This window comes from Kryptolebias marmoratus, linkage group LG17 (assembly GCF_001649575.2).
Source record: "Kryptolebias marmoratus isolate JLee-2015 linkage group LG17, ASM164957v2, whole genome shotgun sequence".
Taxonomy (NCBI): Eukaryota; Metazoa; Chordata; class Actinopteri; order Cyprinodontiformes; family Rivulidae; genus Kryptolebias; species Kryptolebias marmoratus.
Window position 1 is genome coordinate 20,618,502 of NC_051446.1, and position 26,713 is coordinate 20,645,214.

The 26,713-nt window shown below is 42.5% G+C and overlaps 1 protein-coding gene across 2 annotated transcripts in view; it reads left to right on the forward strand.

Moving 5' to 3' along the window:
- ptprea (protein tyrosine phosphatase receptor type Ea) overlaps positions 1–26,713 on the forward strand; it is a 53,743-nt gene that overhangs the window by 6,660 nt on the left and 20,370 nt on the right. For both annotated transcript variants that reach the window (XM_017438330.3, XM_017438338.3), the window contains exon 2: positions 20,212–20,459. The gene's annotated coding sequence lies outside the window, so the exon portion shown is untranslated. The remainder of the gene's footprint in view (positions 1–20,211; positions 20,460–26,713) is intronic.

Sequence of the window (26,713 nt, forward strand, 5' to 3'; positions counted from 1 at the left end):
ATGCCTTTCGACACAGATTACCCTCCATGGCTCTGCCGCACCATGAACTCTAAAATCAGGATGAAAATCGGTCATCGCGTCACGCCATCACAGGTAGTTTTGTGTTAACACGTGTAACAACTCCTGAAGCCCTCGTCTCTTTACCGACGCAGGGATGTCGGGTCGTATTCTGACCTCAAATTCATTTGGCTTAGTGCTCGCTGGATGTTTTATAGTTTGTAAAAGCTTTTTAGCGGCGATCAGATGGAGATGACATGAGAGGCGGGTGGAAGCGGCGCGGAGTGAAAGGATGATGGGAGAGGAAATAATGCCTCTGCCGTCTGCTCAGGTTGTTGACGTGGACGAGCGCTGCCGCGCTGAATGAATAATGGATGCCGTTTCCCATTCATTCGTTCAGGACCGCTGCTGGAGGAGTTCTGTGATCATCAACGTTTTCATCGAGCTCTCACTGAGGAAAACACCGGAAATGTTTCAGTCGAGAGAAAAAAATTCAATATAAGAGGAAGAAGTTTAAAGGGAGACATTTTGTTTTCTGTGTAGATGCAGCGTGAGCGTTGAGGCTAGCTAAAGTTAAAGCTAAAAGAAGCTGAACACTAGCTAGCAGCTAAAAGCAGCAACACTCCCGCTACAAGCTAAAAGCAACAAAAGGTTAGTGAAAAGCAGCAAAAGACTAGCTGCAAGCTAAAAGCAGCAAAATGTTAGCTAAAAGTAGCAAAAGACTAGCTGCAAGCTAAAAACAGCAAAATGTTAGCTAAAAGCAGCAAAAGACTAGCTGCAAGCTAAAAGCAGCAAAAGGTTAGCGAAAAGCAACAAAAGACTAGCTGCAAGTTAAAAGTAGCTAAAGGCTGACTAAAAGCTAAAGGTAGCACAAAAAGTCAGAGTCAAACATTTGAAAAGAAAAGTGTTTTTGAAAGACTTGAAGAGATCTGTGTTTTCTGTTGGAAATCTATTTTAAATGAAGTTAAATAAATGAAGTCGTAGCACCCGCCTCCTGAATGAGCTGAATGTTTTCTACAAGAACAGCTAAAATAACACAGTCTGTAGAAGTAAGATTGTAAAAATAAAAAAACTGGAAAATGGCGTAAATGCTGACTCAGAAAGAACTGAAGTTAAATTTATTCCTTTATGAGGTTTCTTTCCTCATAAACGCTTCCAGTGTATTGATTGTTTGCCCAAGCGCCTTCATGGCGGAAACGTTCGGCTTGTTGGGTTTTATCTCGAGCGGAGAAGCGTGCGGTTGGAGTGGCTGAGCTCGGATCGCTTTCATTAGAAGCACCTTTTTAACTGCGTGGCGTCGGGGCTCTGATGATGTGAGTAAATGAGCCGCCTGCTGCAGTGAGCCCACGGTTATCAGCCGACACGCTCTGCATGCTGATGGACGTGCTGCAGGCCAACCCCAACATGCGCTAATGGGTATTTTAGCTACTCCAGAGCTGGATTTCACAATGACTTCTGAAATAAGAACAGAAGATAATGTGGTTTAGAGATAGAGCTGTGGCTTCGGAGCTGTTGTTAATGATGATGTCAGGAATAAGAGGCCATGTTCCTGTAAAAGTCAACAGGAAGCAGAAACGTAAAAGTTTGTTTGGTGTTTGAAAAGGTTGTTCGTTGTGGTCCAAATTCAACTTTTTGATCCTGACAGAACTTTCACCTTTTTATTTATTTTTTTACGTGAGCCCGTTTTGGTCACGTTGATCAGTCAGGTCATGAGTGACACGTTCACCAAGTCAGAGCCGGTCTGCAGTAAATGTTTCTAAATGTTTCCACCTGTTCTTTTTTTTTTTTTTAAGGGACTCAAGTGAGCCAGAAGAAGTTTTTGTGAAATTTAGTTTTTAGGCTGAAGCTCTGACTCACAGAAGCCCAACTTTCCCATTAAATATATGATTGTTATTACTATTTCTGGTTGAATGTAAAAACTAGTCTGTTGTTAATATTTTTAAAGTAAAAAACTAAACCAGGTTGCAGGTCCAACCATAATGTCTTCTGGATTATTAGAACCCAGAGTCCGTTTACTTCTGCTTTTATAAACCAGATAATAACTCTTTAATGTTTTATAATTATTAGTTTAGTGTTTTTGTTCATTTTATAGACTAATTAACTTTTAGGCTTGTTTAATCCTTCATTAACTAAAAACATGGCAAATTACACATTGATGATGATAACAGTTAATCTATGAAGTCTTTATACTGCGTTCCGTTTAGATCTGGGAATGTCATCCTGTTCGGCTTCACCGAGTTCCAGCTGTTCAGTGACCAGGCTAACCACCATTAGCAGTACAGCTCGATAACGATGGATTTCTCTGCTTTCTGTGTGTTTAAACACTGACGCGGGTTGAACACTACTGTGTGTGGAGCTGTTTATTCCTGCAGTCAGCCATGTTGGATTTTGAGGTTGGGGCTGGTCGGGAATCTCCGACTTCGGGAGGCGTTCCGGTTCATTTTTCAGACTTGGAAGTTAGTCTCTGAGTTTAAAGCCAAACGGGACGCGGCGTTATTAATGTTTGTTCTTTATAAACCAGGTAGTGCTCAGCTGTGGTGCTTTCACATACAGGGGAAAAAATAGGATTTTTGAGTGTCAGATTGCCCTGTTAGCAGTGTTGCTACTCATCTGCCACCAGCTGATTGGTGCAGTTCTTTTTGACAAATATGTCAAAATTAAATCTTTTTGTGACCTAAAAGAACGATGATCTCACAGGCATATTAATGACCTACAGATTATTGATCATTTGTTTTATCCTTTAAATCTCCTTTTTAGGTTTCTTCTTGACTCCGTTTTTGTGTAACGCTAATTTTAGCACTTCAGCAGCGACGCAGCTCGGTTAACGGGGTAATTTATTATTAAAACATCAATTTAAATATTGACCTGAATGTGGGCTGTCAGTGATATCCTCTCATCTCAGAGCTGCAAACTCCATGATGTGATTAACTGTGTTGTTCTCCTTAATCAAGTCAGACGTCTTGTTTTACAGCGTTGTCACATAAATTTTCTGTTAGAAAGTAAATTACCAGGAGAAGTAATCGATAATAAATCTGAGAGGACTACGGGGCTCGGCGCTCCTGGAAGATTAAATTGATTCAGGCATGTAGGAGAACCACGGCGTCGCCCCGACCTTCAGACGCTCACATCTGATCTGGAAGTGTTGGGAAAACATCTCCACTTGGCAGCGAGGCGTTCCGAATCCAAAACGGCTCCGTCGGGGGAGGGAGGTTTTTCCATGCGGAAGAACAAACCGTCAGAGTGCTGTGTTCCGATTCCAATCCCAGCATTTGGTCCCACAATATGTTTCCCCACCAGGAAAAACACGCTGTTGACAATAACACCCGTCAGATCGCAGCCAAACGAGATGCTGGCAGATTCACACCATTTGGTTACTTTTGCTCGTCGTCTGCTGCTTTAATGACTGCTGAGACAAAAGATGGAAAACTTGCTGGCAGCAGAATTATAATTATAATAAAATGGTGATTATTCTGAAAATGATTGGAAACTTGTCAGGGGATTTAAATAATCCAGAATATCTAATTGTAATATTTTGGTATTCTGGGTCCACTCTCGTTAGTTTACTTTTATTTATTTAATTATTCTTTTGTTTTATTTTTTTTATTTATGCTTTTTTTATTTAAAATGTGCTCATAAATCTTTGTAATTTGAAATTACCTGCATCATAGTGGTCATTAAACCTAATCCTAATCTGAAATGAAAGGCCTGACATTCCTTGAAAGAATGCATATCACCCGCTGCCTTTCATTTTCAGAGTTTTAAGGTAAGCTCATGTTTTGTAAGAAGGAACAGATTTATTTTTGTTTTTCGGTCCAACCTTGTGAAGGACTTCATTCACCGACGCTGTGAGATCTCAGCAGATCTGTTGGAGCTTGAAGGATGTCCTGAGAGGGACTCTCAGCTACTACCACGCCAGATTTTAGCTCAATATCTGTAAAACTGACTGAGTTGTAGCCCTTTCTGTGTTTAAGATTAACTGCCTGTGGCGGCCATCTTGAATAGGGTTGCCTCTAATAGTTAATCACAAATTAGATTTTGTTAAAATCTTTAATGGTTCAGGAGATATTTTGCTAACGTTTGCAGACATCATCGCTGCCTTCAGCAGCGGGCGATGAGAAACAGAACGATTTCTTTCAGCTTCATGTTTTCTGTTTGCTTTTTTGAAGAAATCTGGTGTCTCATGAGGCGCTACGTCTCAATAAAATGAGCTTTTAATCAGGGGAAAAAAAAGGCTCTCTAATTATAAAGCCACAACCTTGGATGTAAAGGAAGTGGGACAACAAGTTGGCAGTCGTGATAAAGACGAGCGGGCGCCTCTTTTTTTATCTCTGCTGATCGCCCCAAACGTCCCTTCAGCCTCACCCTCTGTTGCAGGAGGTTAAACAGGAAATAAATACACATAATGAGGTGTGATATTGTGAGAATTCGTGATGGTGCACAGAGAATGTGTTGAGGATTACTCTCAGCAACTACCACACTAGATGTAGCTTAGTATTTGTAAATTTGACTGAGCTGTAGCCATTTTTGTGTTTGCTAATGTTATTTAGCAAACCATCTTGAGTTGGGTCAACTCCAGAAGTTAAGCAGTTGTAGATCTACATCGAATGATTACTTTCTGAGAGTTTCATCTAAGTTCTGCCAGTGGTTCATGAGATATTTTGCTAACAGACAGTCATACGGTTGACCCTAGCAGTTAATGCCAAGGTTTTAAGCAAAAATATTGCACAATGTGTTCTGTGTTTTCTAAGGTGAGTTGGCTGCGGAGGCCATCTTGAATTGGGTTTACTCCAAACATTAATGAGTTGTAGCTGTACATCCAATGACTACTTTCTGCAAGTTCCAACAAAATCCGTCCGGTGGTTCACGAGATATTTTGCTAACAGACAGACACGGTTGACTTCAAAGTTAGCAAAGTTTTAAAGACAGATGTCACCTGATCAGTTCATGCTCAGAGTATGTGTTGGGGATGACTCTCAGCTACTATCACATCAAGTTTTAGCCCAATATCTGTAAAATCGACTGATGTGTAGCTATTTTTGTGTATCTTAGCTGTGGCGGCCATCTTGAATGGGGTTTAGTCCAAGAGTTTCATTTAAATCCTTCTACTGGTTAATGGGATAAGTCTTCACACAGACACTGGCAAAAACATTGTCACTTTTTGCCTTCGGCGATAACTCATTTGTTATCCTTCTAAAAAAGAAAAATGAACCCACATTGAATGGCCTCATTCCTACCCCCCCGTGTTGTTATTTATAATTGCTCCACTTCCTGCTCCTCCTCCTGACATCATACTGTCAGACTCTTCTTAGCCGACAGGAACAGATCGTAGAAAAGCCAAACAGAAGTCATCTCTGAATTGCTTTCTTGTTTACTTTGTGCACAAGCTGTCCCCTCTTTTCCAAACACTCCAAAGCGGAGTGGAGCGATTCGCATACGGTTGATGTTGGATGCTTAAAAAAAAAAAAAGCTTTGTTTTCTGCAAAGAGGGGGCGAGGAGGGAGGGATCAGCACAGAAACAGGAAAAGGATTTGATCATCAGATCTGTCGTCCCCAGAGAGGGAAAACACCTTCTGAACGCGCTCAGACACTCCCGCCCTGCTCAGCTTTTTTCTTCCTCGCTGCCTGGGATGAGTGAGCGGAAGACGTCGAGGCAGACGGCAGATTTTAGGGACATCTGGCTTTGTTTGATTCGTACCTCAAAACCAAGAACTGCTTTTAATTGCTGCGGCTCCCATTAAGGCGGTCGTTTCAAAGCAGATCTGACACTTCGAGCCATCATCGTCCAACTTGGCTGAAAGCACAACAGGAAATAAATAAATAGCTTTTTTTGTTTGTTTGCTTTCCAGGGCATTACCGCTGCTGTCACATCCAGCAGCTGGGCCTCAGCAGGGAACTAGTTAGCTGCTTAGTTAGTCAGAGAGATGCCCTCAGCTGATTACTGCTGGCTAGTTATCACGTGAGGCCACGCAGGCAAAACACTCGGTCCTTTTTTTTTCCCGGAAAAGCAGCAAGAACTCCCACGTCTCTGCGGGATTGTTTTCATTATCAGCCAGCGGGGGTTTGATGCTTTGAGCCGCTGAGGAGAAAGGTGAAGCGAGGGCTGCTTTCAGAGCCTCTCCTCTCGCGTTGTTGATGCAATCGTATCTGGGTGGAGTCTTGATTTAAAAAAAAAAAAAAAAACCAACCCAGCGTGCTCCGGGCCACACATTTCTCCCTGCATTCCTGTGTCTGTAATTGGTTATTGTCGACGCGTCTACGGGGGCGGGAGGGTGGAAGCTGCGAGGGGAGGGGATGGAATAAAAATGGGGTGTGGATTTATTTTTCACTTCGAGCTATAATCATATACATCCAGCTATATGCTCACAGGTGTCGGAGCGCACCCTCCGGCCCTCTTCAAGGGGAATTTTTGAACACGTTTTTCATTTGCATGTGTCCAATTAGGTTTCCTCGAAGTCCTGCTGGGCTCTTGGTGGCAGGGGGGGGTCTGATTTCTTGGATCTCCTCTCTCTCCTCTCTAAAGCGTGCACGGTTTGCCAGAGACGACAGGGATCTGCCAGCATGGCTGCATTTGTGTCCTCAACTCGGTTTTTTTGGGGGGCTTAATTTTTTTGCCAAGAGTGAAATATAAACCGACAGAGTAAAGGTGGTTTGATGTAAGCTTTATCTTATATTATTATTTAATCTAAACCAAGACATTTTGATTTGAACACCTTGCATTCCTTGAAAAAATACACATCACCCGACTCCTTTTATGCCAGTTTTAGACGAATATCTGTAAACCTAGCCGAGTTGAAGCCATTTTTGTTTTGTTTTCTAAGGTCAGTTGTCGGCGGTGGCCGTAGCGCTCAGACTGTGTTGGGGATGACTCTCAGCTACTACTACACCAAATTAGAGCTAAATACCATTAAAATTGACTTATCACCGACTTATCACCATTTTTTGTTTTTAAACTCAGCTGGCTGTGGATTGGGTTGACCTCAAAGGTTTATCAGTTGCAAGTGTGCCTATTTGGATTATTTTTACAAGTTTCATTGAAATTTGTCGAACGTTTTGTCAACAGACATGCACGCAAACTTCTCTTGGCGACGATAAATATGAAGGCGTTTTAAACCATCAACTGCTAAAGCAAAACGTACTGAATCCTCAGATTTTAGTCTAAATTTAACCAAAGAAGATTTTCTGACTTGATTAGCTTGGTAAAAAAAAGAGCAGCAAAGGTGGAAACAGTTGTTAGTTGCTCTCCTGCCGACGTCGTTTTTAAACCGAACACATTCGGATTGTTTTAACGAGCTCCTATTTTAGCCCTCTGAATCCTCCTCAGAGATTTAAAGCAGCTCAAACTTTAATGTTTCTCGGTTTCTTTACATCGGTCTGGATGCGGTCCAGTCACCAGGGGAAAGGGTTGCCATGTTACCTTTCTAGAAATCTGGGATAAAAACACCACATTAACATTTCTCTGGCATGGATACGCATTACTGGAATATCTCCAAGTCAAACAAGCTTAATTTTCTCCTCCATCTTCTCATTTACTGATGGTTCGTAAAAGGCTATGTTTACCTGAAGCCCTGCTAATTTAACCAAGACTTTTAGGAACTAAACAGTGAGTTTTCACAACAAAACAGTGTTTTCAGAAAGGATTTATGGTCATCTAAAGGTAAAAACAGAAGTAGTTTCACAATAAAGTTGTGGCGTGATTATCCATAACAAAGTCTGTCCTGTTGGATTCAATAGTTTCTAACTTTGTGAAAAACAGACCCTCTCATTACACATATTGGCTTTTTTTTTTTTTTGATAAATTGTGAGATATTCTGACCTTTGTTTATTGAGTTTGGACTCCGGCTCGTTCCTAATTAGGTAGTCGTGCCTTGAGCGTCACTGTCTGGTTGAATGTGAGGTCTGATGTAGATTTTGTCGTCTCTACCCGTCCTCGAGGCCCCCGCCAAGTCCTCCTGTAGTTGACTGCGCGCCGGCCGGGATAACATGACCTCTATGTGCCGACAGCGTCTGTGTCAATAAAAATTTCTGTTCAAAAACAAAAGATGAGAAAAAACAAGGATTCTTGTTTTGAGGAAATGAGATTTGACAAACCAGCGCATCGTCACCACGGCTTCGGGTGGAGAGTAAAACCAAAGGATTGTGGCGTAAAGCTGATTAAACGTTTGTAGGAAGAAGAGTGTGCTCGTTTCAAAACAGTCATTCTATTTGTTGTTTCTAAAAATATCCTAGAAGTGTCTTCGTGCACAGGAAAGTGAAGAAAATCCTCCAAGTTGCTGCAGTTCTATGCCAGGCCTGTACGTAGCGCTGTAACGCCGCGCTGGGTGTGAAACGTAAACACAAGAAGAAGAAGCAGAGGAAGAGGAGGAGGTCACCCTCGGGTCTTAGGTTAGATTAGAGGCGGGGCTGTGATGTCATCGCGTTCAAAACGCCGCTCATGTGGGGATGAAACGATTAAAAAAACGGTTTTGGAAAAACAGCAGAAGAACATTTTGAATTGAACCTTTTTGTGTGTCTATCTGCTGACTGAGCTCTCCTCATATTGATGGTTTATAGTAATATTTTCTGCTTTATTTGTACTTCAGTTCTCACACGGATCTGTCAGAAAGTTTTCTATGATTTAAACATCTTGTTGCTGAACTCAGACGTGTTAAACTGAATTCAGAGGCCATGTTAAAGATATAAGCTGCCATGTTTGAATGTTAGTGTCGGCGCGGCTCCATATATCTGTTTAGTACCTTTTTATTTTTTTCTAAATCACAAAGTAAACAAGCAAGCAGTTGTGCTGAAACATCACTGTTTCCTACTTCGGAAAGTTCTCTTTTTTTCATACATTTCCTCACACCAGGTCTCTGATTTGAAGGTGTCTTAAGTGGTTTGCCTTCTTGATTGCTGACATTTAGTTTCTCCGAGCCGGGTCGATGGATTCGTGCTGCTGCTGAGCGGCGCTCCGCTCAATAAGGGGCAGGAGGCGATTGTTGGCTTTGAAATGTCAGCCTCTGGGGGCGCCTGTACTGTAACACCAACGAGAGCAGCCATTTTTACCTTTCTGCCCCTCCCTCCCTGAACTGATTGCTGTTGACGTGTTTTTAATCGATTCGGGCTGATGCGTCTCGCAGTGCTGCTCCTTTTGTTCGCTCGAACCATCAGAAGGACTCCGTGGTGATGGTGAAGCGTCGCACGAGCTGCTTTGCTGCTCCTGATGTGTTCAAAGCGAAGTTTTAGAGACAAATAAGCTCGGCTGAGTCCTGCCAGCCGCTGTTTGAGTCACATCAGCTGATTGGCAGCCGCTCTGATGTCACTTGTTTTTGTGGGGCGACTGCAGGTCACGGGCTGATCTGTATCCCTTTTCCTGTCAGATTTTACCCCAAATAAAACCTGTCAATCCCGAACTGTAAATCTCAGAGTAACTGTTTCTTCATGTTCGGTTTACTGCTGGAAATGATATTAATCCTCGACTCCTTTATCTCATATTTGTCTCCAAAACCATAACAAAGAAACGCTGATGTCAAAATAAAACAATTCTGCCGTTCATCATCATTCCATTAAGCATATTTCGGAGCCTTTGCTTGGAGTTGGAGTGAAATAAACAGCACTGCTGCCAACACAACCCAGTCGTCTGCCTTGGTGCTTATATTTAACAGTTTCACATGTTTCTGTGTGAAATCTGCCAGTTTTTGGTGGGAGGCTAATAAATAATGCATCAAAAGCATGACGGCACCCACCGCGGCCAAGATGGTAAGACGTCGACACGGTTGGGGGACATCTTTATCACAGATATCGTTGTTTTATGGCGTTCCCCTCAACCAAATGCAGGTTTGACTCGAGATACTTTCGGGCCACTTTCCCGTTTGTTCCCAGCTAGCCGATGAGGTTTTAATCCTCCGAATTCAGTGTGATTTTGGTGGATCTTGGGTCCCTCTGTGCTCTGCCAGGGCTGCCTCTTGTCTAAACACTCCTGACCCGTTTCGAAATGAGTCCGCCTTTTGTTCCTGCGTGGTACTCTCAGTTCTAGAGGAACAAAAAGTGCCATTGTCTTTAACTGCTGGGGCTGGGATAGAAGTAATCTGCAGGCGTAGAGCTGCCACGGGATTGGATTAATCCAGATTCCGTATTAATGATAGTTTAATCCCTGCTTCTTTTTTTTTGACCCTCTGGAGAGGCTGACATAGCATCTCTGTTGTTATTTGCTTGTGGAATGACACAGATTTATTTATTTATTTTTAAAAATGAAAGGGATTGTTTTTGGCTTATGTGATGAGAGGAACAGTATCCAGTTCTGGTTTAATGCTGTGAAGTAAAGATGGACCCGTCAGAACCTCCGGTCCATCTGTGTCAGACGCACCCAGAGAGCCACGATTCAAGCGAAGGTTTTATTAGGTTAAAGCTGATTCAGCGTTGCTTCCGCTTTTATAATCAGACTAATTCTTTGTGCCAATTTACCCGTTCATACATCAAAACCTTTGGCTGAATCAGCTGTGGTGTCAAGTGACTTTTAAAGTTTGTAACGTTTAAACTTTTTAAATCATTTCACTTTAATTACAGATATTTTCCTTGTAGGAGTAAAAGAGTTCTGTTATTTCTCTTCAATCTACATCAGCATACCTGCTCTGTTTTTGTCTTCTTACACTAATTATAGCTTTCAGCTATTGTTTTGTTATTTTAGCAAAATTTTGCTACATTTAACTTTTAGCTACTGTTTTGCTCTTTTTTGTATTTAGCTAATTATATTTAATTTGAGCACATTTTTTGCTGCATTTAGCTTTTAGCTGAGGTTTTTCAAATTTTATCTTGTGCTACATTTTTGTCTTAAAATGAAGTTTTTAGCTACTTTTGCTATTTTTTGTTTTTAACTAGTTTTGCTCATTTTAGTTGTTTGCAACAGTTCAGCTAAATTTACCTTTTAGCTGCTGCTTAGCCAGTTTTAACTTTTAGTTACTGTTCTGCTAATTTAAGCTACTAGCTATTGTTTCATTAATTTAACCTTTTAACTACAAATGTCAAATTTTTACTTTTCGCTACGGTTTTGTTAATTCTAGCTTTCAGCTCCTGTTTGGCTCATTTTAGCTCATGTTTCCCTAACGTTACCAGACTCAGCAGTCATTCAGCGCCCAGTTTCCACAGAAATGGGTTTTCTGTTTGATTCTGTCGTCTCTGATCGTCCCTGCCTCCACCTTCACCACCTTTCCTCTGCCGTGCCTCGGCAGGTAAACGCACTAATCTCATGCTAAAGAAGCACGAGAAGCGAGCGATGGTGCACAGCGTGCCGCGGGGGGAAATGATGGGGATTCTCCAAGGAGTGCCTCGAGAAGCTGCTCTTTGTTCATCACAGAGGGATGCAGAGGTAGATAAGATGGATGTGAAATCCATCACAGCTGCTGGCTTGGCATGGTGATCACTGAACACCCCCTCCTTCTCGAGCAGAACCCCTTCTACACTTTATCTGTGCTCCTCAGAGCTGTGCACGTGCAGCCTTTGTTTACATCTCCTTACAAAAACCCACATCGGTAATCCTCGGGACACTCAGACGAGCTAACATCCTTTTAATAAGGCTAAGCCCGATACTTGAGATTCTGACGGCAGCAGCAGTCAGGAGGCTTCGGCGGTTCGTTCGCTTTAATCAACGTCGAGCTGCTTCGCTTGTTTAAAACGGAGCGGAAATCAGAGGCTTTTGTAGAAGGTTCATCAACAGAAATCTGTGATCATCTGTGATTATGTGCTGCCTGCTCACATCCTGTTCTAAGATGTGTTTTTCTGAACAGTCTGATAAATAACAAAAAAAGAAATTGGACCATTTTTTTTTTTGCTTTGAGATCACTATCATGCACACAAAAAACAGTTAATCGGTTCAGCTACTTGGCTCAATAAGCCTGTATTTTTATTTGCTAATTGAAGATTTTGAAAATAGTTGACTTTTTGCAGACCTTAAGAGCAAATCTACACAATGCTGTAAAGAAAAAGGGGTGTCTCTGTGGCTGAAGTTAAACTGTGTTTTGGGATCATATTATACTTTATAAATGTCTTGTTTGAATAGGTGCAGAATTGATCTTTAGTCCTTAATAATGCTTATTTAGGTTGAAGCCTCATTTGTTAATATTATTACTATAAAAAAAGCTCTTTTATCAAATGGAAAATAATCAACAAACCAAAAGCTGCCATGAAAGGAGCTTTCTTTGCATTTGATGAAACCTGTGGTTCAGTGTCTTGCAAGACTTTTGCATCAGGAAATGCTGATCAAACTGTAAGCTCTTGTGATTAGTGGACAGTCTGGTTAACCCTTCGAGCCACAGGGCTTGAACGATCAGATTTACTGAAAACAAAGAGAAAGAACGGTTCAGGTTGATTAGACCTACATCCATTCTGGATATCCTCACCATCAGATTATTACCTTTGATTTTTGGCAAGTACATTAAAGTTTGCAGCCTTCCATTATTTCATCAGAGATCTGAATGATTAATTGTATCTAATGTATCAGACCAGACGAATAAATCTCACCTGTCCGTGGAGCCTGAGTTCATATATCAGTTTCATCTGCAGAATTGATCATGGCAGTCCTACAGCAAAGCCTTTAAAATGTAACATTATCTTGAATCAGCAGTCTTTGGTTGCACGTGGAGGAAATCGATGGTGTCGCTGCTCGAGTGTGACGTCCCATCCATCAGTCCGACTGCTGACTGGGGCAGCGACTGGAGATGATCTGCTGAATGGCCAGTTTTCCTGTTACCTGTTAAAGATGGAGACGAAGCAGCTCCTGATTTCCCTCAGGTTTATTCTAACTCGGGTAGAAAATGGATTACAATAAAACAACAGATTTGCATCTATAATCTGAGCTCCTGGATGGGGGGAAATCCAAAAGGAAATCAATTTTTCTTTAATCTCTTTTCAGTTCTCTGTTGTTTTTTTGATGCAAATGGGACTCCATTCGCCCTCCCAGACGAACCTCCTGTATGTTTCATGTTCGTCAGTCATGCTGCAGAGTATTTACACAACTGCTTCCTGGAGGGAGTGATACAAAGTCTCCGTCTGATGACTAGATTGCAGCAAGTTCTCATGGGAAGGCCGGCCTTTAGCTCAGCTGAAGTGGAGCCTTTGAAGAAAAAGATACACAAAGAGGGCTTTTTTTTCCAGGCGTGGCCAGTCGGTGTTTTTAAGTCCATGATGTTGCCCTGTAAATCATCCACATCCTGTTGATTCAGGTTTACAGCATGTTCTTCCTATGAGCTTTCACTTCCTGTCCCAGACAGACTTTGTTCAGAAAGCAAAAAAAAAAAGGAGGTTGGCCACTTGGAGCGGAGGGGATCAGCACTGAGCAACACCGGTTATCTTCTTTAAACATAATGTTCTGCCGGCTTTCAAGCCAACGTTAATTTAAGACCTGCCACCCATTTGGGCATTTTTGCAGACCGAGCGCACGTGGCAACAGCCCCTTCAGCAGGACAACAGTGGACTTTGTCTTTACACAGAAGACCGAAGACTTGGATCAGGTTGCCTGACTCCCTCTAAGTGTTTGACACCTCAAGAGTCGAGCCCCATATTTCCATTCGAGGCTAAAAGGAAAGTTAATGTGCATATTATCGCGCCGTCATTAGGCAGACAAATATGTGTTCATGTTGTTCAAGATTTACATTTCGCTCCATTAACGGCGGCGATTCTCTAAGAAAACAAACATTTTATTCCTCTCTGATATCGCATGTGTGTAATGAAGCATGGCTAAAGGCTGTTTTTTTTTTTTTTTTTTTGTTCTTTTTCCACACTAAGTAAATGGTTTGGCATTTTTCCTGCAATTTTATTACAAGTCACACAGATCCTTGGCTTGTTAGGGCGAGATGCACCAACAAATAAACGCCACTTTGCTCTCTAATCTGGTCTAATGCTCACACATGAGGGGCTGCAGAGACCAGATCTGTGTTTATTAGCCAGAGCCGTTGGACTTTCCAGGAAGAGACCCAAAGCTGGTCCAATTACGGCTGTTTTCCCACCGCTGTGTCCCTTTTTGTTTTTGGACTGCCCCTTCTGTCTCTGACTCCTCTGTTGTCTTTCTACGTCGGACAGTCCGGTTAATTTTATACCCTCACGTTTGCCTGCAAACCGCAGTTCACACACAGGATGTGACTAAACTGTGTCTCTTCCTGGTTCCGGTCGTTGAGTCCTCCGAGTCGGCTTAGAGCAAGAACAAAGATTAGAAGCTGAAAGACGCCAATAATCAGAGGAGTTGGGTTTACAAGCATGATCAGACTTTTGTTGCATCATATATTGAGTAATGGCATTTTTCTTTTTCTTTTTTTTCAAGCTAAATAAAGTTGATAAAGAAAGCTTTTCCCATGAAGAACATTACTATATTAGTTCACAGCTTGATATTTGTTTTGATTTCTTACTGTGGTTTCGACTTTTGACCGTTTTCTTGTGAAATAAACGAAGACGTAAATGGTTCCCCCACCCCCATTGTGTGAAAACTCTTGGTTCCCATAAGTTGTGCAGACAGACAAGACGTGTTGCTTTGGGCTGTGGGCAGATCTTCGCACAGATAGCTCAAGAAATCCACCTAATTTGTGGGTGTACGTCTGTAACGAGCCCATTAGTCAGTCAGTCTTTGTGTGGGTAGCAGTGGATGGTATACGTAGACGTGCTTTTCTCCTCCCTTGTCCTTGATTACCGCAATTTTTGTGTCATGAATATTTACCACGGGGGCTTCGCGGAGTTAAGATGTTGCGGGAAATCCTCAGCTGGGGGCTTGTTTAATCTGAACCATGTCCTTTCTGAGCAGCTCTAAGACGCCTGGGAGAGCAAAGCTTTGGGAAAGGATGTGAAATCAGGAAGGGAAGGGAGACACCACGACTGAGAGGATGTGTATCGGATTGCTGGATGAAGGGTTGAATAATATCTGTCTTCCCATATGGCACTTCTAATGAACTGAGGATTTTTAGCAGCCTGTGGCGGGCTGGAAGTCATGTCTGGGTCTTGCGACTGAGAATCGGATTGACAGACCGTCTAGACTGATCCTTTATTTTTTATTTATATATTGTTGTTGAACCAGAACCGTGTATAATCCAAAGCATGCTTATGAGGTGCGTAGGAGTAAGGAATTTATTAGACCGTGGTGGGCTCGCCGCACGTTGACAAGAAGCTCCATTTTGGCTCACTGATCCTTCATCAGATGTTGATGCAAACGAGCGGCACGTTTGCGGACAGCATGGTCGCTCGAGGCCTTTGTAGGACTGCAAGTCCTGCAAAATCCAGAGGTCAGCAAGCCATGTTTCAGATCTTTTAAAGCAGGGTTCTGTGGAAGCGTTATAAATAAGAAATCTCTCACCTGTTGTAGATGGCGCCTTGACTTTAGTTTGGAAAAATGGAGCTTAAATCTGACCGGCTATTCTAAAAACAAAAACTGTCTTTATTTTATGGTATAGCCATAATTTCATTAATATTAATATTATTATCAGAACATTCAATGCTTTATTAGGGTGCTTAGATATAAAATGCATTCCAGTGTTTTTATAAATATAGATCCTGTGTTTTATAAAAGTAAAACAGAGTTCTGCCTTTCTTTTTTTAATAAAAGTATTTGACAAACTTAAATATCATTATATTCCATAGTGCATAGTATATTGTATTTTTAATATATTTTATTCACTGATAATGAGGAAGAGGATGCTGTGTTTTGTTGACAATGACTGTAGTTTTTTAATTGTTGTAATTTTAAATTTAGGGGTTCTTTTGGAGTTTTCTGCATTTCTGAATTCATTGGAGGATCCTACAAGTCCCAGTTTCAAAAATGTCATAACTCAGTTAAAAATATCTGAGCTCTCCTTTTAAGGTCATTAGCATTTATTTTAAATATTTGTTGTGAATTTCATGGGAGTACATCTGATGGTACAGGAGGCATTCCGCACAAAAAATATTTAGCTCTCTGTGGAAATTTATCAAATGCCAAACAGGAAATTTATCTTTTTCCAAAGAATTTAATCCACAATTTGACACCCAAGTCTAGTTTAAACATGTAATTCTCAAAAAATCAAACAAATAAAATAAACATTAATACTTTGAAACCATTTAGGAGTTATTACTCGTGTGTTTAGCAGTAAGTTTTTGTCATTTTTGTATTGATTTTTGACCAGAGGAAGCCACAGATGAGGATTCAACCAGCCTTCTCATTCGTCTGCCCTCCATGGAAACGACCCTCTTCATACTCTGTCAGGAAATAATCTGGCCTTGCTCGGGCCTATTAGATTTCCAGATACTGGATGACATGATATGATCACGCTGACATCCCACACCGGGGAGCGTGAGAAGTAAAAGGACGGCAAACAAAACAACGCTTCTTGTTTTTGCCTCTTTTTGCTCTGGAATATAAATCCGAAAAGGTTGTTCATCAGAGACGATACCCAAATCTGACTTTAGCGGCACTTTTTCCCCTCCGGTGTTATTTATCATAATTCCTGCAGCTGCAGCTTTTCTTTCAGGGTCCGATTTGTCTTTTCTCCTTTTGTTCAGGTGTGGCTGTAAACACCATTAATCACAACGCGCCTCGGTACTTCTATCACTTTCACGTGTCTGTAACTCGGTGAAGCAGGTGCCAGAATGCTGCTCTGCTCTAATTAAAGCCTCCTCCTTCTAAATATGTCATCGCCCTTATAACCGAGTAGATCAGTAGCTGTAATTATTCTACATTTAAGAATCCGTCACTGGTTTCCTTTGATTCTTGAAGACCTATTTAAAGGAATGCATATCGCCCACTGCTCTTTATGCCAGAGTTTTAAACGAAGTTCATCTTGTGTTAGGAAATGACTTAGTTGTAGCTGATTTAACATTAGAGACAAAAAACAAACCTTACGTGCATGTGATATGTGCCACGCTCAAAGTATGAGTTGTGAATAAATCTCAGCTACTACCACGTCAAATTTAGGCACAATATCTATAAAACTGACTGAGTTATGTCCATTTCTGTGTTGGCAAGTGTTGCTTAGCTGTGGCGGCCACCGGAAGTTGGACTGATGTCAAAATCCAGTGATTAGTTTCTGCAATTTTAATTTATAATCTGTCTAGTAGTTCATGGTTTATTTTGCTAACAGACGAACTCACGGACACAAGCAAAAACATCCGCCTTCTGCTTTGGGCAGCGTTTATAGGCAAAAAGCAAAATCCACCACGGCTGGGAAAGACAGAAACGGTTTAGTGAAACTCTGCTGTGTTTAACCTACCCTGTGGTCATCTTCTGATTCCTGACTTTTATCTCGTAAATCTTTTTTTTTTTGGGGGGGGGGCTTTGTGGGTTTTGGAAGTGACACGCAGTGACGGGTCACGACACGCCTGTAAACGCTGCTCCTCTGAGCCAAGGCTGGATTCTGATAAGGACACAGAGGGTGCAGTAACATGTCTTCTTTCTCCCTCTAATTGTGTGTGTGTGTGTGTGTGTCAGACGTTGCCATCCAAGCTTATCTCTATAAATGGATTTGTGTTGGTGTACTCAGAGATCCCTGTATGATGCTCTAATCTGATTGACCGCCGCCCGGCAGACACGGGCGCGTGTTTGCGTCCATTCGCACGTCTACGCGGCGTGCAGGTGGGAGCAGGTGTCCGTCCAGATGTGTAGGTGATATTTGTCTCTGTAGCGCCATCTGAGCTGAGCAGACAAATCCCAGCCGAACAAGGGTTTTAGACGAACTCTTGCGTGTCTGCAGCTGTGTTGCTGAGCGAACACCCAACAGACGTTCAGCTAAAACTCGACGAATAAATGTCTAAATGCAGCTAGAATCTCATCAAACTGTTGCACCGACGCAGATCGAGCTTTTAGCTTCTCAGCAAGAAAAGCATCCTTTCTCTGCCCAACTGAAATGTTACTTTCTTTATTAGCCTCAGACATACAGGTGCATGTCAGTAAATGAAAATATCACTGAAAAGTTCATTTATTTCCGTTCATTTTGGTGCTTATGGCTTACAGCTGATTTAGGATATTACATAAGACCAATAAAAAAAGGATTTTTAATAAAAGAAATGTTTACTTTCTGAAAAGTGTGTTTACGTACTGAACAGTGTTCGCACTCAGTACTTGTTCATGGCTCGGTTTGCGTGAATTACTGCATGAATGAGGTGATCAGGACCTCCTGAGATGTTCTGGAAGCCCAGCTTGTTCTGCCCTGTTGGGTCTGGAGTCGCTCATCTTCCTCTTGACACATTCTCTGCAGGGTTTGGTTCAGGCCAGTAATCCACGGAGGTCCTGTGATCGTTAAACCAGGAACTGGTGCCTCTGGCGACGTGGGCAGACGCCAAGCCAAATGTGGCGCTTCACGACCACAGTAGCTGAGAGTCATCCTCAACACACACTCAGAGACCTGATAACATCTTGTCAGGTTGATGTCTTTTGCAAGGTTTGACCTAAAAAGATCATCCCAGTTTAAAACTCTGGCACTCTATGAATTCCGGCCCTTTAATGATATCCAGAGCGCTTACAATACTTCTTTGATTCACTGACTCGGGTTCAGTTTTGCTGCCAAAGACTTGTGACGTTTTCAGATGTCCAGTGAAATATTTCACATATCAGTTTATGAAATGGACTCCAGACTAACAGAGAGTCAGATTAGCTTTCCACATACTGATTGGATTTGGCACTCGGCAGCTTTTATGTGTTCCCGTCTCTTCCTTTGGTGCGTTTCAGCATCTGATTACTTTAAGAAAAGGTTCTTCTATTATTCAAAGGTTCACTTGATCTGACTCCACTCTGTCAGACCTCAAATTATTTATTTATGAACTTTGAGATTGCATCTGATTTCGAGTACTCCCGCACAGAGCCTTCCAGGAAATGAGGTATAAAGCTGGAGCTATATCACCTAGGATTAACAGTATCAGCTTAATAATACTTTTATCTCCTCAGAATGTGGACCTCCTGGTTCTGGCTGTTATGAGACGATCATGGTAATCCTCGAGCGTTACATCTCATTTAACAGGACGTCACGGAGCAAAACGCTGACTGCCTGTTTTTCCTCTGGTTCCTGTGGTGGGGTGGGAGGGGGGAGGGCTGCGGGAGATGTGTCCATTAGTTTATCGTTGCAGCCTGGAAATGAGAAATAGCAGAGGAACACACACACACACACCTTTCTTTAGCTCGGCCTGATAAGCCAGTCGCCATGGCAACCACAAGGCATGCTCCACATCGCCGTCGAGCAAAAAAAAACCTTGAAAATGGCAAAGTTGCAGGAAAAAAAAAAAAAAAAGCAGCAAAGACTTGTGAGCACGTAGGAAGAAAAACCCCCGAAACCGTTACGGTTTTAACCCTCCTCACAAGTTTGTACCGACTTCCATCCATTTCTGTAGCCCAGCCCTGACCCTTACCCTGACCCTAACTATAACTATTACTAGTACCCATTTAACCTGAGTACAGCTCACATCTGAGCCTTAAAGGAGGTTCTGCCATATCAGGGCCGGCCTTCAGTCCCCATAAGGAGTCCTAGTTCTGACAAGATGACTGATGATACCAGAGAAGGTCCAAAACCAAGTGTACACACACACACAGAAAACTCTGCTTTTAGATTCACAGGCTGCTTAGCTTTCCCAGGTAGATAAATTGTGCTCCTTGTCCCCGTTTCCTCCCCCCACCCCCCACCTCCCTTTCTGGCCCCTGTGGTTAAGTGAAGGCTTTATTTATTAGAAGGCACCGAGCTGCAGTTTCTCCTGCAGCTAACGCAGTTTGTCCCAATATTTTATCACATGAACAGACTGAAATTGTTTAAAAAAAACAGGGATTTTCATAAATATGTTGGCAAATGGACAAAAAGCAGCTTTATTGTAAATTATGTTGACAGTCTGGCAGATTTATAATTCAGTGTGGGGGGATTGTTTGTTTTTTTGTTTTAATTGGTAAAAAAAAAAGGTTGGCCTGGATACAAAGTGATGTGCACTTCTACATTTGGACTAATTTGCATTTTAGGCTGTCTGCAAATCGTACAGCACAATAAAATGAACTCATTTCATTTTATTTGTTCTTCCACCATTACTGTTGCAGTGTCTTCTTCTGGCATTTCTGCCATCTTCACAATCTCTTTGTATCAGCTGAAGGTTTTGTTTTTTTTATTTTACTGTCCGTTCCTTTTTGTCTTTCTGTGAAACAGGAACTGCATCACATTTTGCTCCATCATTCTGCATCTTCTCCTCTGACTCATTGTTTTGTGCACGATGTTCTAACTTGTGCTCCATCCTTCTTGTTTTCTTTTTTCTCTTCAACTAAAGGAGGCGAGCAGCCCTTTGAAGGCCCCCGGAGAGGCTCCTCCAGAATCCAGACCGGATTATTTCTTGATTAACTGCTGATTGTGGACTCAGCATCCCGGGCTTGTCGACGAGGGCCCCCCGCCTCCAGCTCCTGAACCATTTATCACTGAAGAAAGCAACAACAATGTGACCGCTGGATTCAGTCAGAACCATGTGACCTGCTAATATGGATCTGAGAAGCAGCACACACTGAATCAACGCTCAGCCAGGTAATTCAGTAACTCTCTGACGTCCACGCACGAACGTTTCTGCTCTACCTTCTGTGGGAGTTCCCACCACAGTCAGGACTTCTACAGAGTTGTTTGTTTTCTTTGCTCTTTGAATGTTTTTCTAACAACCCGACGACACGGTTTCCTTTTTTTTTTTTTTAGGCGACTTCCTCGTTTTGGTTAGTCACGGCTTCCAATCTGTCATCAAAATCTGCTGGTTTAGTAACAAAACAAAACAAAAAAAAAAAGACCAAGAAACAGGAAGTGGAGCAAAAACGATGTAGTGCTCACGAGTGAAAAGACTATAAACCTTTAAGGAATAGAATCAATTCTGAAAGCTTTGTATGTATTTTGTGCAGAGGTGAAGGAGAATCAGAAACAAACCAAAAGCTTTTATGGTTTTAGTTTTATAATGGTTGTCCTGTTTCAAACGTGTCGAAGCTGGGAGTATTGTGTGGTACATTGAAACTGGTATTTTTTTGGGGGGGGGATTGCAGGACTTTAGTGTTACATCAGAGCTCCTAATTAAATTTCTGATTAGAACATTTTCTGCATCACAGAAAACAGAACATGTCTCTAGACTTTTCCCTCCTGAACTCGCTTTCTGCACATTCTGACACGAGATCTGTTCTGTTAAACGTGTTTTACGAGAGAGTAGACTGTCCAGATGTGAGGCCGACCTTTGCTTATGTAGAGTTTTGTTTTATTCTTCGTCTCAGTGTGAATGTCTTCATCACTGTTAGTAAAGATGTTCACACCGCCTGCCCTCGTAAAGGTTAACGTCGGGTTTCACTCAGTCTACAGAATCTTAATTTAAATGTGTTCCTCTTCACCAATCTGTCCCTAAAATCCCATAATGTCTGAGCAGCAGCTCGTCAGCAAACAAGTTAACCTGTGTCAACCCAGAGATCTATCAGAATCGCTTACTTAATCAGTTAATTATGATCCAGAAGCCTCCAGAGAGGTTGTTGATGTCTTAATTATAGTTTTTAATCATCAAATTGCATGAAACTCATCTTCTTCTGCGCTGCAGCTGCAGTTAAGTTGCCCCCTCAGCGTTTGAAAACGGTTTTTCTTCACATTTTTGCATTTTTGACAAGTTTCCAGGTTTATCACTGCAGACTTGGACTGCAGGTGACACAGTCTCCTGTCTCTGTCTGCTCTTTTATTTGGTGTAAATGACGTTACGTCACCTTTTTCCTCAGTGGTACAGTAAATTGGTTTGTTCCCAACTAATTTATGCTCCTTAAAATCCTGTTGCGTTATTCAAAAGGGTCAGCATCTCTAAGACGGAGCTATCAGTAATTAATTTCTGGAGGAAACCTGCTGGATTTGAGTATTCTCCTCCCCTCACTTGTCTGCACGTTACTCTTTTCAATATTTCCTCTCGTCCAGCATCCAGAAAACTGCAAACCTTTCATCGTAACATCGGGTACGGTTGCTGGGGCTTCTGGATAAATGGCTAACATCCTTAAGAAACTCTGATCTGATGAGTCCGCCTTGTTTGTTTGGTCTCCACAGAAAACTAGTTACCGCTTTACAAGAGGATTACTACTGAAAGGACTGTCAAACACAATGATGAGTGGTTCAAAGAAAAAAGAATCAATTCACTCATTAAAATGTCAATTTATGTCACGTTTCCTTTAACATCGAAGCACTTTAATGACACCACTTTCCAGCTGAATTAATGTTAGGATGAACCTTTTTAGGGTTGCTGAAAATATTAGTATTTTTCTAAAATCTGCACATTTTCTCACATAAGACCGTTTTTATATCACTGCACTGCTCAAAACTATTAAGTTTAAAGTCAGTTAAGTTTGATTTTATTGTGACTTGTCCTTTTGTTTGTAGGAATGATTAAATACGGGCTTTGTTTCTGTCACTTAGGATGATAATTGTCGGTCGTTGCATCAAGTCGGACACCAGCAAAAATCAGCGCTTCAGATTTATTTTACACTCTAATTTCTTGCTGTGCAAACCAAATATTTTAGTCCCCCCCTGAGCTGTTTAATGATACGTGGAGGCCTGTGACCCTGAAACAAGGACAAAGAGGGAATGTGTGGATGGAAAACAAGAGCGGTAGTCCTAAAATGTTAGGAAGGAGAAAGGAAGCGGGCTATCTGTGTTTGCGTTAAAACGTGTGGAGAAGTCATTGTCTGCCCAGCTGCTTCTGCGTGTATCTTATCCAGAGTGTTTGTCAGGAGTGCGTGGCTGTCCCCCCCGCCCCCCGGTACAGGAAGAGGGAAGGAAACGGCCTCTATCAAACAGCAGATGGAGGACTGCGTGTGCTTACACTGCAGAAACACGCACATAAATAAAGAGGCAAAGTTCTCAGAGTACAGGAGCCTTCACAGGGAGGGTGACCCTGATCATATGTTACACATGTCAGCTGTGGAGAAGCCGAAATTCAGCTCATACAAATGATTTTTTCTGTAACAATGATGCTTATTCTAGTTTCAGGTTTATTTTGCCGTCTTGACTTCTAATGCAGTTCCTTAAAAACCACTGAAAGGTCTCAGGTTTATACCTGCAGATGTTTGGAGTTTTTATCTCCTGCTGCCAAAAGCAAAACGGTGATGATGTTTTAGCCTGTGTTTATTTGTCTGTAGCGTTAGCAAAATATCTCGTGAAGCAGTGACATATTGTGATGTTGTGACCAAAATGACTGAAGCTCCACCGTCTCTCTGCAAAAGAAGATTTTAGTCTAAAACTCTGGCATGACAGGTGGTGGGCGATATGCATTCCTTCGGGGAACGTTCGGCTGTTACTTCAGTTCTCAGCCTCTGAGGTGGAGACGTTAGAGTCTCTCTGGCCTGCAGGTGAGATAAACTCGTCTCGCTGGGATTCAGCAGAACGTGTCGTGGTTTCCTCTCCCCTCTGCTCCTCAGTGGTGACTTCTGATGGCCTCCATGCTTCAGTCAGAAGCTGTTAGCCACAGAAAAGCTTGTTCCCCGACACACCAGTCTGTCACAAAGAGCTTTTATCCAGCTGCGTTTCAGGCCTGGATGTTGTACATCTTTTCTCTTTTTTTTTCACCCTCCCCAAGAGCCTTTTGACTTGGGCTAATCATTTTCTCTGTGTGGCCTGCGTGAGTGTGTGGGTTTTCTTTCATTTTTTTTTTTTTTAAATTCATGTAACAAGGCTGCTTAGGAGGGAGGACAATGCGGCTCACTATGGTGCCCATGAATGACTCATATTCCTATAGAATTCAGACAAAGACCAAACGACAGAGTTACACAATGTTAATCAACAAAGTGCTGCTCAGAATGTGCTCTGCAGGGGCTGTGATCCTGCAAAAGAGGATTGTTGGAGCGTGTGTGTGTGTGTGTGTGTGGGGGGGGGGAGTGCACAGTTGAGGTTTGCAGCATGATTACCGTGTTTCCACTTCCAGTCTCTTCCACAGGGAATGTTGTTCCGACGGTCCGTCGCTGCTGCTCCTCTGCGGATCTAGACTGTGCCGCAACAAGAGAGTTGTTTTGTTTTGCGGGGGTTTTTTTTTTTTTTTTTTTTAGATGTTTGTCCAACCTGTTGTCGCCTGGAGTGTGATAAGGGAGCATAAAGGGGCTGTTATTCTCTAAGATGAATAAGCAGCGCTGCGAAGGGCCGGTTTTGCTATGGCAACCGGAGCCTGTCAACAGTAAAGCCTTTACTTCCCCTGCAGTCTGGGGACATGTCACCAACCAGAAGACGCTGTCATCGGACTCCTTTCAAACAGAATGAGCTTTACGGTGTGTGTGTCTGCACCGAGCAGACCTGTCTGCAGAGCGGCAGAGGCAGACTCTTCATCCTCACAGCACGGACTCTTATCCCCTCTGGTTCTCTCCTCCTCCTCCTCCTCTTCTGTCTCTCGCTCAGAATCAAGTGGCTTTTTGTTCTCCCGCAGCGGTGCTTATCGCTCGTTTCTCCATGGCTGCCCTCCCCACCCCTCTCTTTTGGAATGAAAGGGTATTTTGGTGGTTAGATCTTCCTCCTGCAGATCCCACAAGACTTCTGTTTTTGTTTTGAAGTCAGGTTAACCCCAGGCCTCGCTCTAGTGCTGGTGTTAAATTATTTTCACGTCAATAGGATAAAAAAGCTCGTGGATTGTCCTGATTACAGCCTCTGACACTGCAGTTTATTTAAAATCACTTGAGTGAAGTGGGTTTGTTTGTCCCGAAGGATTCCTCACTTGCCTGTTATTTCTGTGCTTGGTAAACACGAGGAAGAGCCGTACAGGGAGATGGAGTGGTTGGTTGGAATGCACTCTGCAATTACAATTTCTAAAGGCATCTAAATTAGCCGTTGTGTCTGCGCATATATATCCATCTGCGTAAGTAATTTGACCAACCATAAAAGTGTCACATGTAGTGGCGGAGCTGACAGGATTTAAAACCTCGATCTTAAACCCGCTGAAGCCGGGCCCGAAACGCCGCCTTTCGGTCTCCACGACGTCTGGTTTTATAACTGCGCTGCTGCTGTCCGCTCTAAACTCTGAACAGAAACCTCCCCTGCAGCCATTCGAGTCACTGAACGTTCTTCTCGTTCTCAGCTCCTGTCCAGCCCATTAATCTCTCTGTGACACACCTTTCAGATAACGTGACGCGTGACAACAGTAACTGTGGGAATGAAGTAATCCCTCCTGCAGTAAATTACGTCGTCGTCAGCGTCACGCAGCCAAAGGCAGGTGGCGTTTGCCAACCATGTCTCGATCACTTTTGTTATAAATGGAAGAAATAAGACGCAGTGTTTGACTCTTTATAACAATGATTCCCAAAGTTGGGGTCGGGACCCCCATGTGGGTCACCCAACACAAAGTAGGGGTCCTTAGATACTCTCCAAATATCAAGTTACAATTAAAATCCCAGTTTTTATGAAATATTTACACTATAATTGTTACAGAGAACTGAAATACAAGTCATTTAATGATTTAAAAAATAGCAAAATGTATGCTAAGACTGTTTGTGTTGTCATTATGCCCTTATTTAATAGGATCATTATCACTTTTGGATATTTAAACAGCCAACAGATGGGGTCACACACCTTTGACACTGTTATTTTATTGGTCGGAAGCTGAAAGGTTTGGGAACCACTGCTTTAGAAGCATCAACTTTAAATGGAGCCGGCTAAGATAAGCATCTTATGGCTGAAGTCTTAAAGGGCAAAACATGAACATAAAGCTTGGATTTATAAAAACTAGAAATAAGGACCAACATATTCTCAGAGCTTAAACACGCTGCCTCATCCACTGTATAAAAACGACTAATTTATCAGTAATTGTCACTTTCCTGACATACTTTAGGATTCGTCGAGGTTTTGTTCCTCTTTTCCTCTCTTTTTTCCCCCCACTAGTATCTACATAGCTGGACGATAATGAGAAGTATCACAGCGCTGGTATCGTCATTTTGAGCCCAGCTGCCCCGCATTAGCCCTGCTATCGACGGCTCTGAATCCAGCCCATAATTGCTCTGCTTCAGAATAATTGAAAAAAAAGGGGGGGACGAGGTGAATCCCAGAGGGGGGAGAAAGATGGATGCTGTGGCGTTGAGAGCCAGTGTGAAGAGCGGGAAGGACACGACGAGAGACGGTCTAATGTCCCCTCGAAGCGACGAGGATCCACGGGCAACACGATCGTCTCTCTCAGCCCACAGGAGCTTCGGTGCAACTTTTTAGTGTTTGGAGGTATGCTTGCAGAAGTCTCGCTTTGTGCAGCTTATTATTAGTGAAGGCGGACGGCGCGTGTGTGAGAGTCTCTGTTACCGAAATACCTCCTCAACCACTGAATTAAACTCGTCAGACTGAATGTTCAACTGCACCTTAACGTTTAGAGTCAACCCGACTCAATATGGCTGCCACAGCCAACTCACCTTAAAATAAAAAACAACAAAAACAAACACAAAAATGGGTGTGACTCAAGGCTCCAGCACAAGAGGTCAAGAAGTCGGTTCGCGGTCACGTGGTGGCGAGCCGTTCGTTTTCGCCCTCACCTCTCATCGCCCATGAGAAAGCGTGGTGGTCGCTGCGAGCCATTTATAAACACATGCTCTGAGTGAGACATACGTGTCATTTCTCAACGTGAAATGATCTCAATCTAAAACTGTCATGAAATGCATTCCTGCACTGAATGTTAGGGCTTTAATTTGCAGAAGTTATTGCAGAAGCTGTGTGTGTGTGTGTGTGTGTGTGTGTGTGTGATCTGCAGATCAGAATGATTAAAAGATCTTGTGGCTGTTTAGAAACATATTTGTGTGATCATGCATACCACACACACACACACG